The sequence below is a fragment of the Aotus nancymaae genome, unplaced genomic scaffold (assembly GCF_030222135.1).
Source record: "Aotus nancymaae isolate 86718 unplaced genomic scaffold, 86718_ANA_hifiasm-v0.15.2.pri h1tg000028l, whole genome shotgun sequence".
NCBI lineage: Eukaryota > Metazoa > Chordata > Mammalia > Primates > Aotidae > Aotus > Aotus nancymaae.
In genome coordinates, this window is record NW_026988441.1 from 2,638,031 (window position 1) to 2,653,940 (window position 15,910).

Sequence of the window (15,910 nt, forward strand, 5' to 3'; positions counted from 1 at the left end):
TCCCGGTCTGTAGGTCTATACGAAAAATACAAAAAACATTACCCATGCGTGGTGGCGCATACCTGCAATCCCAGCTACTCAGGAGGCTGAGGCAGGAGAAATCGCTTGAACCGAGGAGGCCGAGGTCACAGTGAGCTGTACTCCAGCCTGGGCAACAAGAGCAAAACTCCATCTTTAAAAAAAAAAAAATTCTGCAAGTAAATACAGAGTTGAGTCTCTGGCATTAATGGAGACTAGAAAATAGGAGGGATTTCTATTTTGTTCTGTGGGCAGTCAGTATGTAACTGGACTATCACTGCATGCAGAGTTTGCATTCCACCTTCCATTTTGCATCCACTTCACAGACGATTCTAGGGCTTTTAAATTGTTAAACTTAATTTCGATAGCAGGAATTTTACTGGATCTAATCACAGACTTTGCTCCCCGCCCCAGGGAGATCCTGCTGAGTTGCCTCAGCATCACTGGTTAATATCGCTTCCTTAACCCGGAATATAGAAATGCCCTGGGAGCCAGAAGAGGAAAGCACAGGCCCCGCTTCCTTTTTTCCCTTCCCAATCCGCAGCTTGCTGGGCCCGCCGACCGCTGCGCGCGCAGCTTCCTTCAGACCCGGAAGCAGATTGCGCGGTGTGACCCCTGGGCCCCAGCGCCTGGGTTTCCCACGGTCTGCTAAGCTTAAACTTGCGCTTCGCAGTCCTCTGGTGCTTCCATACCCGGGATCTGCAGGTTCGTACACCCCTGAAAATACCCTCACCCAAGGAAATCACACGTCGCCGTGAGACCCGGGGTCGTGCCTGATTTTGTGGTGAAACCATTCTGAGGCTGGATCCGTGCCGGATCTCTCTGCCGTCTGGTCACGTAGACAAGTCTTTTCGTTCCATGTTCCCGTTTAAAACCTTTTACTGACCCCCTCCTCCCGTCCCGCACCACCTAAAGCCCTCATCCACGAGGTGGATTCAGGTCTGTCCGGTTCCCCAGCCTCGCCCTCGTCAGCCCCTGGAGCGCAGCGCCGCAGCCCGGGTCCCGGGGAGGCCGCGTCCTCTGCCTGGTCCTGGGATCCTGCAGACCCCACCCCTCTCCTAAGGCGCTGTCGCCCCCACCTCCCTGCTCCTCGTGCCGGGGCCCTGCTGCTCCCCACGCCTCCCCTGAGCCGGCGTTGGGGAGGTGCCCGCCGCCTGTCCTGTGACATCCGATGTTCTTGCCTGCCCAGCTCCAGTCCCTGGAAAATGTGCTCCTCCGGGATGCAGGCATCTTACTCCAAACCCTCCTGTGAATGTGTGGACCCAGGGGATCTGGAGACAGAGACAGGACTGGGAGAGAAGCAGAAAAACGAGAGGAAAGAATAAGGGAAACCCGTAAACACATGGCATGGTAGACAATGGGTGAGGGATTTGCGGAAGGAATTGAGAGAAGGAACTGAGAAAGTAACAGGGAAACAACAGAAGAAATGTAGAGAAAAGCTCGATGTCCAGAAAGATGAAGGACAGCAAGATAAGGAGCGAGACAGCAAAGGGGAGGCCCCTCAGACAGAGTAGGGAAAGGAGGGATTTGGAGCCGCTGCAGACAGAGCAGCATGGTGGTGGGACAGCGAGAGAGGACAGCTGGTGACAAGGAGAGCAGGGGGAGGCCTGGGCATCGGGGGGTGCCAGAGAGTGGGGACAGGAGTATAACAGGGAAGAGGGAATTTAACATAGAGCGCCAAGGGGCAGCAGAAGGGGACAATCGAAAGATAGGGGAGAAAGGCCGGTTGCAGTGACTCAGGCCTGTAATCCCAGCACTTTGAGAGCCTGAGGCAGGCGGATCACGAGATCAGGAGTTCAAGACCTGCCTGGCCAACATAGTGAAACCCCATCTCTACTAAAAATACAAAAAAATTATGGTCGCTTCGGCACAAAAAATTGTACAAAGTGGTTTCGGCAGCACATACACTAAAATTGGAACGATACAGAGAAGATTAGCATGGCCCCTGTGCAAGGATGACACGCAAATTCCCGAAGCGTTCCGTATTTTGCTCAGTCTGCGAAGATCGTTTCAGTATCTGCTAACCTAGCACTAAGGAAATAGTGAGGTTAAGCAAAAACGGGCACCCAATAACGAAATTGTGATTTTCATTACAAAAAATATATATACAAAAAAATTAGCCGGGAGTGGTGGCACGTGCCTGTAGTCCCAGCTACTTGGGAGGCTGAGAAAGGAGAATCACTTGAACCGGGGAGGCGGAGGTTGCAGTGAGCCAAGATCATGCAATTTGCACTTCAGCCTGAGCGACACACTGAGACTCTGTGTCAGAAAAAAAGAAAGAGAAAGATAGGGGAGAAGGAGGAGTAAGGCGAAAGAAGTTGCAAGCATAGAGCAGAACATATGGAAGAGAAGGGTTAGAAGGAAGAAGGGGAGAAAGAGCACAGGAGAGAGGCACAAAAGAAGGAGCAGAAACCCAGGGGAAACAAAAAAGCTAGAGAGACTCAGGTGAGAATGAGAGATACAGAGTCAGGGAAGGAAACAGTCAGGACAAAAGGGGGATACAGATGAGTGGTGGATGGATTGTATCTGATAATTGTGACAACGTGTTGATTTCTCTCTCGCGATAAATTTAAATTTTGTCTAAATTGTACATACGAGAATAAGAATTGCAAAACTCAGGCCGGGACCCCTCTGGCCTCATCTCCTGCCTGTGTCTTCCTGGCTCCCTCCGTTCCAGCCACGCAGGCCTCTTTCCTGTTCCTGGGGCGGTGGTTGCTTCTGCCTCGAGGCCTTCACGTGGGCTGTCCCTCTGCTGGGACTCACTGGCCCCAAGACTGCAGGTGGCAAACAAGCTTCACCAGATCACTGTTCTGATATGACTCTCTCCTCAGTCTGGGCTTCTGAAACCCTCCCTCTGCCCGCCATTTGACATTCCAGCCATACCCTCACCTCAACCTCTGGTCCGTATGGCCTGCTCTGCGTGTTTCTTTTTGCTCCTTCGTGCTCCACTGCCTGGATCCTGGTGACAGGGCCTCAGGGGGAGAGCAGAGCCAGAACGTGGGGGCTGTGCTGCTTTTGCTGCCTCTGAATGGAGCGCAACCCTTGCTTTAGACCCCTGAGGCATTTTGCAAATACATCTCTTTTTTGTGTGTGTGGGATGGAGTTTCTTGTCCAGGCTGGAGTGCAATGGCCCCATCTCCATTCACTGCAACCTCCGCCTCCTGGGTTCAAGTGATTCTCCTGCCTCAACCTCCCATAACTGGGATTACAGGTGCCTGCCACCACACCCGGCTAATTTTTTTGTACTTTAGTAGAGACGGCAATTCACCATGTTGGCCAGGCTAGTCTTGAACTCCTGACCTCAGGTGATTCACTTTCCTTGCCCTGTGAAAGTGCAGGGATTACCGGCGTGAGCCACCACACCCAGCCCTCACTTGCATTTTATTGTACTCTTCCATAAGTATAAGAGATTATTATATATATTTTCTGGCCAGGCGAGGTGGCTTAGCATGAGGCTGAGGTAGGAAAATCGCTTGAACCCAGAAAGCGGGGGTTGCAATGAGCCGAGATTGCACCATTGCACTCCAGCCTGGGCAATAAGAATGAAATTCTGTCTCTTAAAAAAAAAAAAAAAAAAAAATACATATGCATATATATATATATATATATATATATATATATATATATATATGGCACAGTTTTGAAGTTCTAGAATTACATTATTTAGTTCACCATATGAAAATTGTTGTTTGTGCTGTTTTTCTTTCTATCTGAATTTCAAATAAATTTCACCTGGTTCCAGTCAGTCTTAAGTCCTGGTGCTATCCAGTTCTCTGGCTCTTGTTTGCTGCCTCTCCCATGAATCTCCACACCACAACCAGAAAATGTTCCTACTTAGACTCAATATGACGTCGATAGAAAGAAGCAAAAAAAAATGTCATTAAAGTTCTAAGTTTTTAAGAACCTTTCTGTGCCTAAATGTACAAAGTCATTTTTCTCTATTCTGTTTACTGACTTTGAGACAAGGTCTGGCTCTGTCACTCAAGCTAGAGTGCTCAATCTCAGCTCACTATAGCCTCAACCTTCTGGGCTCAAGCAGTCCTCCCACCTCAGCCTCCCAAAGTGTTGGGATTTCAGCTGTGAGATACCACACATGGCCTGGAAGGTCTTTTAGGCTGACTGACGACACCATGGACTGCATGGTAGCATCTGTGACCTGCACTTACACCTCCAGATGAATTCCTGGAACTAGAAAGTCTGAAGTAATTGGAAAACCTCAAAAGGGAAGAATGACCAACCCATGCAGTGCCTAATTAACTTTGAGACATTCTTCTATTGTTCTTTATTCCTGCCTCAACTGATAAGGCAACTGGATTTTGTAACTGATCTTGCTCAACTGATAGGTCAACCTCATGACTGCAGACCCTATGACCCCCTCCCAGCTTGCAAAAACCACCCTGAACTGTAACTTCTGTAACTTTCTGCTGCCTACCCCAAACCTATAAAACCATCTCCTGTCCCACCACCCTGCACTGACTCTCTTTTCAGACTCAGCCCACCTGTACCCAGGTGAATAAACAGCCATGTTGCTCACACAAAGCCTGTTTTAGGGGCTCCCTTCATTCAGAGTATGTTTTAACATGGCTTCTTTCCTTCCGTGGGGTGACTCATGTTCTCCTGATGATAATTATGAAGTGAAATTTCTTCCCCTTTCCTTCCCTCCCCTCCCCTTTCTTCCTTTTTTTCTTTTGTTTGTTTGTTCATTCGTTTGTTCTATTTTGTGTGAATTCAAATTTATTAATTTATTATCAGGTCACTAATGTTCTCCTGGTCAAAATTATGAAGTGAAATGTATTAATTTGGGATACATGCACGTTAATTTTCATTCACTCATGAACATCTATATATCTACTAATTAGTATTATTTTTGGTGGGACTGGGGGTACAAGGTCTCGTGCTGTCACCTAGGCCTGAGTACAGTGGCACAATCTCTGCTCACTGCAACCTCTGCCTCCTGGATTCAAGGGATTCTCTCGCCTCAGCCTCCTGAGTAGCTGATATTACAGGTACATGCCACCATGCCCCACTAACTTTTTTGTATTTTTAGTAGAGACGGGGTCTCACCATGTTGGCCAGACTGGTCTCGAACTCCTGACCTCAAGTGATCTACCTGCCTCGGACTCCCAAAGTGCTGGGATTACAGGCATGAGCCACCAGGCCCGGTTGACATATCTACGAATTATACACCCGTAGTATCCTTTACCTCGTGTTTTGTTTTTAAAATTTGGTCATACATGTTTTCTTTCTTTTCTTTTTTTTTTTTGAGACAGAGTGTCACTCTGTCATCTAGGCTGGAGTGGAATGACATGGTCTTGGTTCTCCTGCCTCAGCCTTCGGAGTAGCTGGGAATACAGGCGCCCGCTGCCATGCCCGGCTAACTTTTATATTTTTAGTAGAGACAAGGTTTCACCACGTTGGCCAGACTGGTCCTAAACTCCTGACCTCACGTGATCTGCCCGACTCGGCCTCCCAGAGTACTGGGATTACAGGCATGAGCCACTACATTCAGCCTCAAAAAAATAAGACTAGGCGGGGCACAGTGGTTTACGCCTGTAATCCCTGCACTTTGGGAGGCTGAGGCAGGCGGATCACAATGTCAGTATCCAGCCTGGCCAAAACGAGGAAACCCCGTCTCTACTAAAAATACAAAAATTAGGGCCAGGCGTGGTGGCTCATGCCTGTAATCCCAGCTACTCCAGAGGCAGAGGTTGCAGCAAGTCAAGATTATGCCACTGCACTCAGGCCTGTTTCTCAACAAAAAACACTGTGAGGGATGCTGACCTACCAGATCTTAAACCCTCCAGTTTTTGCAAGAGTAGAATAGCTGATGATTTAAGACAACGCTTTCAGTCCTATGCAAACGTGCTTAAAGGCAATAGGGGTGTAACTACTTCTAATGATTAGTGTTGGGTTTACTCGACGTACCTTTGAAAAACATGCATTCGTTCCTCCCATCATAACGTTCTGTCTAAAAGGTAGGTACAAATAAATACATTTGATAGGTAAAATTAAAGATGAAATTATATCAAGACAAAGAAAATTATGGTTGAAATTCTTTGTATACTGGGAGAGAAAAACTGGCAGTTCCATGGCACAAGCCAAGAAATACTGATAAAGTAAAGATCACGAAACCAGTCTATGTAAAATTGAAAATACTGGTCGGGCACGGCGACTCACGCCTGTAATCCCAGCACCTTGGGAGGCTGAGGCAGGTGGATCTTGAGGTCAGGAGTGGGAGACTAGCCTGGTCAACATGGTGAAACTCCGTATCTACTGTCTCTACTAAAGACACACACACACAAAATTGGCCAGGTGTGGTGGCACATACCTGTAGACCAGCCTCTACTAAAATAGAAAAATTAGCGGGGCGTGCTTTTTTGAAACCTCAAATTGTCCAAATTGATGCCAGCAAGAGCATCTTTGCAAACCCTTCTGGTTTTTTGTTTTGTTTTGTTTTTTGTTTGAGAGGGAGTCTCACTCTGTCACCCAAGCTGAAATGCAGTGGCATAATCTTGGCTCACTGCAACCTCTGCCTCCCAGGTTCAAGTTGATTCTCCTGCCTCAGCCTCCTAAGTAGCTGTGATTACAGGTATGTGCCACCACACCCAGCTAATTTTTTATACTTTTAGTAGATACGGGGTTTCACTATGTTGGCCAGGCTGGTCTCGAACTCCTGACCTCAGGTGAACCACCCACCTCAGCCTGCCAACGTGCTGGGATTACATCTGTGAGTCACCAGGCCCAGCCCCAGACATTTCTTTATACCAGTGTGAGAATGGACTAATGGGAACTTAGAACAGCAAGGAGAAGCACCTAATGTGTATTTGTTATAGAAGAGAGGAAGCTCTATTGGCGCGGTAGCTCATGCCTATAATCCCAGCTCTTTGTGAGGCCAAGGTGGGCAGATCATCTGAGGTCAGAAGTTTGAGACCAGCCTGGCCAACACGGTAAAACACTGTCTCTACTAAAAATATAAAAATTAGCCGGGTATGGTGGCAGGCACCTGTTTCCCAGCTACTCAGGAGGCTGAGGCAGGAGAATCACTTGAACCTAGGAGGTGAAGGTTGTAGTGAGCCAAGATGGCGCCCCTGCACTCCAGCCTGGGCAACAGAGCCAGACTCCATCTAAGGAGGGAAAAAAAAAAAAAAAGAAGCTCCCAACGAGTTTAGAAAACAGAAGCCTTGGCTGGGCATGATGGCTCATGCCTGTAATCACAGCACTGAGAGAGGCCACGGTAGATGGATCACCTGAGGTCAGGAATTCGAGACGATCCTGACCAGTATGGTGAAACCCCATCTCTATTAATATAAAAATTAGCCGGGCATGGTGGCGTGCATCTTTAGTCCCAGCTTGTTGGGAGGCTAAGACGGGAGAATTTCTTGAATCCGGTAGGCGGAGGTTGCAGTGAGCCTAGATCCTGTCACTGCACTCCTGGGTGAAGCCTGGGTGACAGCGAGATTCTCTCTCAAAAACAAAAAACAAAAAACAAAAAAAAACCACAGAAGCGTTTACAGAGGGGCTCTTGCTGGCCTCAAGTTGGACAATTTGAGTTTTTGAAAAAGTTTTTAATGGATTGAATAACACCAAACCTCTACAAAAACCATGAGTTCATAATATTCCTAAGATCCCAGAACCACTGGAGGACCATGATGTACACCCCTTGTCCTTTATTATTTCCGATAATTTAGATAGAAAAAGGAAACTGGGTTTTCCTGTTTTTTTCTGACATATGGTGATTTCGTGTAACACAGTAGCTGATCAATAAAACAACTTTGTCTCAACAGAATTAGAAGAAGAGCAGAAGCAAAGTTAAAATTCAAAATTTACAATTTTTCTTTTTTTAAATTTTACATTAAGTTCTGGGATACATGTGCAGGTTTGTCACATAGGTATACATGTGCCATGGTGGTTTGCTGCACCTATCGACCCATCCTGTAAGTTCCCTCCCCTAACTCCCCACCCCTTAACAGGCTCTGGTGTGTGATGTTCCCCTCCCTGTGTCCATGTGTTCTCATTTATGAGTGAGAACGTGCAGTGTTTGGTTTTCTGTTCCTGCGTTAGTTTGCTAAAGATGACGACTTCCAGCTTCATCCATGTCCCTGAAAAACATGATCTCATTCTTCTTTATGGCTGTATAGTATTTCATGGTGTATATGAACCATATTTTCTCTATCCAGTCTATTATTGATGAGCATTTGGTTGGTTTCATGACTTTGCTATTGTAAATAGTGTGGTAACAAACATAGGTGTGCATGTGTCTTTATAATACAATGATTTATATATATATATATATATATATATTTTTTTTTTTTTTTTTTTTTTTTTTTGAGACGGAGTTTCACTCTTGTTACCCAGGCTGGAGTGCAATGGCGCGGTCTCGGCTCACCGCAACCTCCGCCTCCTGGGTTCAGGCAATTCTCCTGCCTCAGCCTCCTGAGTAGCTGGGATTACAGGCACACGCCACCATGCCCAGCTAATTTTTTGTATTTTAGTAGAGACGGGGTTTCACCATGTTGACCAGGATGGTCTCGATCTCTTGACCTCGTGATCCACCCGCCTCGGCCTCCCAAAGTGCTGGGATTACAGGCGTGAGCCACCGCGCCCGGCCCTATATTCTTTTAAGTATATACCTAGTAATGGGATTGCTGGGTCAAATGGTACTTCTGGTTCTAGATCTTTGTGGAATCACCATAGTGTCTTCCACAATGGTTAAAATAATTTACATTCCCACCCATTTTTCTTTTTCCCTTTTCCCTTTTTTTTTTCTTTTTGAGACAGAGTTTTGCTCTTGACGCCCAGGCTGGAGTACAATGGTTTGATCTCGGCTCACTGCAACTTCTGCCTCCCGGGTTCAAATGATTCTCCTACCTCAGCCTCCCAAGTAGCTGGGATTACAGGCATGCACCACCACACTTGACTAATTTTGTATTTTTAGTAGAGACAGGGTTTCTCCATGTTAGTTAGGCTGGTCTCAAACTCCCAACCTCAGGTCATCCGCCTGCCTCAGCCTCCCGAAGTGATGGGATTACAGGCATTAGCCATGACACCCGGCCTTCCTTTTCTTTTCTTTTTGACACGGAGTCTTGCCCTGTCATCCAGGATGGAATGCAGTGGCACAATCTAGGTTCACTGCAACCTTCGCCGCCCAGGTTCAATCGATTCTCCTGCCTCAGCCTCCTAAGTAGCTGAGATTACAGGCAACCACCACCATGCCTGGCTAATTTTTGTATTTTTATAAAGATGGGGTTTCAGCATGTTGGCCAGGGTGGTCTCAAACTCCTGACCTCATGTGATCCGCCCCCATCAGCCTCCCAAAACGCTGGGATTTCAATTCCCAATAAAACAAAGGAATTCCGAGACATTTATTGATAAATGAAAAAACAGCCCAGCAATTTGGGAGGCCATGGCAGGTAGATCACTTGAGGCCAGGAGTTCAAGACCAGGCCAGATCTGGTAGACCATCTCTCTAATAAAAATGGAAAAATTAGCCAGGTGTGGTGGTGTACACCTATTATCCTAGCTACTTGAGAGGCTCAGGCAGGAGAATTGCCTGAAACTGTGAGGTGGAGGTTGCAGTGATCCAAGATCATGTTACTGCACTCCAGCCTGGGTAACATGGTGAAATCATGTCTCTCCAAAACAATACAAAATTTGTCCAGGCATGGTGGTGCGTGCCTGTGGTTCCAGCTACTCAGAAGGCTGAGGTGGGAAGATCGCTGGGGCCCAGGAGGTTGAGGCTGCAGCGAGCTGTGATCATGCCACTGCATTCCAGCCTGTGTGACTGAGAAACAATATTACTTTTTTTTTTTTTGAGAGGGAGTCTTGCTCTGTTGCCCAGGCTAGAGTGCAATGGCGTGGTTTTGGCTTACTGCAACCTCTGCCTCCAGGGTTCAAGCCATTCTCCTGCCTCGGCCTCTCGAGTAGCTGGGATTACAGGCACGAACCACCACACCTGGCTAATTTTTGTATTTTTAGTAGAGATGGGGTTTCACCATGTTGGCCAGGCTGGCCTTGAACTCCTAACCTCGTGATCCTGAGCCCGCCTCAGCCTCCGTAAGTGCTGATATTACAGGCATGAGCCACCGCACCCGGCCTAGTCTGCTTTTCAAGACCAAACCAATGTACATCTTACATTTATTGATTTATGTCTCATGTCTCCCCAAAGTGTATAAAACCCAGCTGCTTTTGGTCCTCAGCTGCAGAACCCATTGTAAGGACCTCATGAAGCTCTGTCATAGGCACATCCTTAACCTTGGCAATGTAAACTTTCTAAATTAATTGAGACCTATTAGATACTTTGATGGAGTTTCACTCTTGTTACCCAGGCTGGAGTGCAATGGCGCGATCTCGGCTCACCGCAACCTCCGCCTCCTGGGTTCAGGCAATTCTCCTGCCTCAGCCTCCCGAGTAGCTGGGATTACAGGCACGCGCCACCATGCCCAGCTAATTTTTTGTATTTTTAGTAGAGATGGGATTTCACCATGTTGACCAGGATGGTCTCGATCTCTTGACCTCGTGATCTACCCGCCTCGGCCTCCCAAAGTGCTGGGATTACATGCGTGAGCCACCGCGCCCGGCCCCCTGTTAGATACTTTTGATTCATAAGCTCATGAACACGGAAGAAATCAAGATAGAAAACAAACTAGATCTAATGGAAAGCATAAAATAAGTTCATAAATCTGGACTCCTTCATATATATTGAACATAGAGGAAATGCTCTTCTCAAACTTTGTGTGTTTATATTAGATCACATTTTTAAACATATTTCTAACAGTAAACACCCATTCTATGTAATTTTAGCCAATTTAAAACTGCAGTAATGGATTATCAATTGTATAGATGCATAGTACTTCCTAATATTTCCCGTAGCCTTGCTTACTGTTAAGTTATTGGAGTAGATGCTCAGTCTGTCTTTGATGCATTACTGGAGCGTTGTCTTCCGTAATTGTGCTTATGACTGTCTGGCGCGTGAGTGGAAAAACCATTAGGGAACTAGGAACCTAGGACAGCCGAGATGACAAATTTTCAAGTCCTTTAAAACTAGGAAGATGTATTCTTTACTGCTCACGCACGGCTCATGGTCAGATGTTAATGGTTCAGGAAAACAGCTTAATGATATCTCCAAGGACAAAGTCCTACAGAAATAGAATGTCCACATGATCCAATATCTCATGACAGCATATGCTTTGAAGATAATTACAGTCATGCTTTCAAGTACTTGCACACTAAAATACCGAGGATAGTTTTACATAAACAAAGTACTGAGTTTTGCCACACTGTCAGCCCACCAGCAGGTAGAGATAGCTTAGCTTTTACGTAGGCCCCCATACAGGAAAAACTTGAAACAGGAGGCATTCCCCCTGCTTTCTGAGGACGCCCTACTGTGTAACTGGTAGCTTTCTTTTCTTTCTTTTTCTTTTCTTTTTTTTTTTTTGAGACGGAGTTTCCCTCTGGTCGCCCAGGCTGGAATGCAATGGTGTGATCTGGGCTCACAGCAATCTTGCCCTCCCGGGTTCAAGCCATTCTCCTGCCTCAGTCTCCCAAGTAGCTGGGATTACAGGCATGTGCCATCATACCCGGCTAATTCTGTATTTTTAGTAGAGATGGGGTTTCTTCATATTGGTTAGGCTGGGCTCGAACGTCCAACCTCAGGTGATCCATCTGCCTTAGCCTCCCAAAGTGCTGGGATTACAAGAGTGAGCCACTACACCCGGCAAACTGGTAGTTTTCAGTAAACTTTCTCTAGGGCTGAGGGCCCCACAGGGTCGTCGGGTGTCTCTTATGCTGTGCTGAGGCGCAGGATCCAAGAAATAAAGAGACAGGACACAGAAGTACAAGGAAATCGCAGGTGGGCTTGAGGGGTCATGCCACCTATGAGCAGAGTCAGGCGAGGCCTCGAATGTCCAGAAGCCTCAGTATTTATTGTGTATAGGTTAGAGGGCAGGGCAGTGAGTGAAGTCATCTTTAAGGATAGCGATAGGGTCGTGAGCAATAAAAATGGGGTCCACCCCCATTAGTCACTCACCTAGGTTGGGAGGCGGACAGTGCGCAGCCAGGGGTCCATTCCCATTAGGTCACTGAGGCATGGAGGTGGGCCGTGCCCAGTGAAGAGGGTGCAGTGTGCAATACCTGCATCTATGGGCAAACTACTTCTAAGAAGAGTTATAGGAGGATGCTTTAAGTCACACAGCAGTGACAGAGTTGTCAGGGTGTACCGCCACCTGCTGTCAGCTTCCAATGAGTTCTATGGGAAGATGCTCTTCAAGCAGCACAGTAGCAAGAGCTGATAAAGTTCACAGTCACCAAGGTGGGTTGCCAGTCTGAGGGCAGCCTTCCACAAGAACTGGAGCAAGGTCCTACAACTCCTTTATCAGGAGGAGTGGCTCTTGCCCCAAGCCTGCCATACAGCGGGTATCTTTATGATACTGAACACTGCTGCCTGGGCCATGGGTTCTTGTCCTGGTATAACTGTTTTTTCCTTAATTCATGCTCTGCACTGTGTCTGCTCTAGGCATTCCTCCTATGATAAGCTGCTTATTCCTTAATTCATGCTCTGTACCATGTCTGCTCTAGGCATTCCTCTATGAACTCAGAATAAATCAAAGACTGTCAAGCAGTCGGAGGTCTGGGGCTCAGGAGGATTTAACAGTTGCACACAGAGAAGCTCGAACTCCTTGGGGCTTCGGCGGGCCCCTGCTGGTACCTTAACTCCGGCATTTGAAGAGATTATTCTGAGCCAAATATGAGTGACCATGGACTGTGACACATCCCTCAGGAGGTCCTGAGAATATATGCCCAAGGTGGTCGGGGTACAGCTTGGTTTTATATATTTAGTGAGGCATGAGACATCAATCAAATACATTTAAGAAATACATTGGTTGCCAGGCGCGGTGGCTCAAGCCTGTAATCCCAGCACTTTGGGAGGCCGAGGCGGGTGGATCACAAGGTCAAGAGATCCAGACCATCCTGGTCAACATGGTGAAACCCCGTCTCTACTAAAAATACAAAAAATTAGCTGGGCATGGTGGCGCGTGCCTGTAATCCCAGCTACTCAGGAGGCTGAGGCAGGAGAATTGCCTGAACCCAGGAGGCAGAGGTTGCGGTGAGCCGAGACTGCGCCATTGCACTCCAGCCTGGGTAACAAGAGTGAAACTCTGTCTCAAAAAAAAAAAAAAAAAGAAAGAAATACATTGGTTTGGTTCAGAAAGGCGGGACAAATCAAAGGAGAGGAGAGGTTCCAGGCTATAGGTGAATGTAAACACTTCTGGTTGATAATTGGTTGAGTTTATCTGAAGATCTAGGAATAATTGAAAGGAATATTCAGGTTAAAGTGAGGAAGGAGACCCAGGCATCTGGGATTCCCTCCCCGCTCTGTCATCCACAGCGCATCTCAATAGAAGAGCGAGAACAGGCCAGCTGGCGCCTCCTGAATCTCCTTCCTGTAGGTGGCAGGCTTGGTCTTGGGGAAACTCTCTGGAAGACACTGTTTTTACTTAAAACAAGATCAAACCCGAAACCTTTTCACATGTGAGTCCTGAAACTGTAAACCCGAACCCTTTCATACATGGTTCCTGAAGCTATAAACCTAAGATTCTTCCACGTGTAATATCTAAAGTTAAGCCTATATAAAGGCAGAACCTTCCTTTGTTAGACGAGCTGAATTTGGACAGATTATTCCTCAGCTCTCGGCTGTAATAGTAAACCCCTTCCTTTCCCATTCGGTGTTCAGGAGCTCTGTTTCTCACGGCCAATCCAGTAAAGGATTGTGGACAGCAAGTTTTATTGTGTATGGCTTCAGAAAGACAGCAGGTTGTGAAATGTTTCTCTTCAGACCTTAAAAGGGTGCTGGCTCTCAGTTGATTATTTTTTGGATCTGGGAAGGAAGGAATAAAAAAGAGGGGAGGAATGGGGATATAAAATGTGGATTTTCCCCACAAGAGACTTGGCAGGGCAATTTCAAGGTACGGCAAGAAAACTGCTTTTGGGGTAAAACCGTTTGATTTTCTTTGTTATGTCACAGTCAGATTGGAAAGTAAGATGCGATATACAGGGTCAAATAAAACCCATCTGGTGAGAATTTGGTTTGTAGGGCATGACTCCCCACACCCCATAGATAGGAATTTGGGCTAGATTTTAAAAGTCAGAGCTTAGTCCTCATAGGGAACAACCGGGCAATTTATATACCCTGTTAAAAAGTCAGTGCTTTTTCTTTCTTTTCTTTTTTTTTTCCACTGAGACAGTGAGGCCATCCTGCTGGAAGGAGTCTTTGTCACCCAGACTGGCCTGGACACCAGGGCTTAGCCACCATCCTGCACCTGCTTCCTGAGTAGCTGGGACCTCAGGCGCCCGCTTCGCTGCTGTGTTTAAGCAGCAGGTGGTGACCTCACTCCTCCTTGCTCTGAGTCTTCCATCCAGGATCCTAGGCGGTCGCCCTAGGGAAGTCGCTGAAGCTGAGCACAGGGTGGACTCTCCCTTCCGAGTCAATACGGAAAGAAAGGGAGAGGATGTCTATTCTGTTCTGTGGGCCGTCAGCATGAAATTGCATATTCCACCAGGCAGGGCTTTGTAATTCACATTCTAGTTTGCATTCCTGTCCTAGACAACTTTGAAGCTGTGAAATTAAATTTCTTTTTCTTTTTTTTGAGACGGAGTCTCGCTCTGTCGCCCAGGCTGGAGTGCAATGGCGCCATCTCGGCTCACTGCAACCTCTGCCTCCCAGGGTCAAGCGATTCTCCTGCCTCTGCCTCCCAAGTAGCTGGGACTACAGGCACGTGCCACCACACCCATCTAATTTTGTATTTTTAGTAGAGATAGGGGTTCACCGTGTTAGCCAGGATGGTCTCGATCTCTTGACCTCGTGATCTGCCCGCTTCCACCTCCCAAAGTGCTGGGATTACAGGCGTGAGCCACCGCACCCGGCCTGGAATTCCATTTCTAAAATTAATTTTAGTAGCAAGGCACTTTCCCGGATCCAATTACCGCCCCAGGCTGAATCCTCAGGGAGGTCGCAGTTCCCAGCCTGCTGAGCTGGTCGAGCCTCCCTGGCAGGTTTCGCCCCCAAAACCCGGAAAATTGAGACTGGGAGCAAGGGCGGAGGGAAGCTCAGGCTCTACCTGCTCCACGACCCCAGAGACTCTGCCCAGCCCAGGCCTCTTTTCCTCCACGCCAGGCCCGGAGTCCTTTATGCCCCGCCCCTGCCTCGCTGAGGCCCCGCCCACTCGCAGGTCCCGCCCAGGCCTGGCTTTGGTCCTGCGCGCGCTCAGATTCACTCAGACCCGGAAGCGGATCTCGTGGAGGGCAGGTCTCGTAACGGTGCGTGAGTTTCTGTCTGTGTTAAGTCTGCGGTTCGCAGCCCCCCGGCGCTTCTGTTCCGGGGACGTGGGATCCCCAAAGACATGGAAATTTTCGCCCCTCTCCCTCTACCCAGAGTAAATTGAGACGTCTCCGTGAGAGTCCGGTGTCGCTTCCTTTCGGGTTGAAAGTCAGTCTGAGGCTGTTCCCGTCTCCGGCCTTTCCGCTGTAGGGCTCTGCACACACCTGTCGCGGAGTTTTCCTGCTCAGTAGCTTTCCTGATCCCTCCTCCCGCCCGCGCTTTTAAAAGTTCTCACCCGCGAACTGCATCCCCGCCCTGGGCGCCTCCCTGCTTCGCCCTTGGCACCTGGAGCGCAGCGCCGCAGCCCCCGTCCTCTGCCTGGTCCTGGGATCCTGCAGACCCCACCCTTGTACGAGGGTGCCACGCCTCCCACCTCCCTCCTCGCGCCTGGTCCTGCGGCTCTCAGTTCCAACCCCTGGAAACTGCTCTACCTGGAGGCAGCCATCTTAACCTATCCTCTCCCTGTTTTAACGGAAGGCAGCCTAGAGTGTGAGATGTCCAGGTTCTTAGTTGTTGAAC

At 47.9% G+C, this 15,910-nt stretch overlaps 1 non-coding gene across 1 annotated transcript; it reads left to right on the forward strand.

Moving 5' to 3' along the window:
- The first annotated feature begins 1,904 nt into the window (after positions 1-1,904).
- LOC135276839 (U6 spliceosomal RNA) lies at positions 1,905-2,008 on the forward strand. The gene has a single exon (XR_010344397.1). It is a non-coding gene; the product is annotated as a U6 spliceosomal RNA (small nuclear RNA).
- The last annotated feature ends 13,902 nt before the right edge of the window (positions 2,009-15,910 follow it).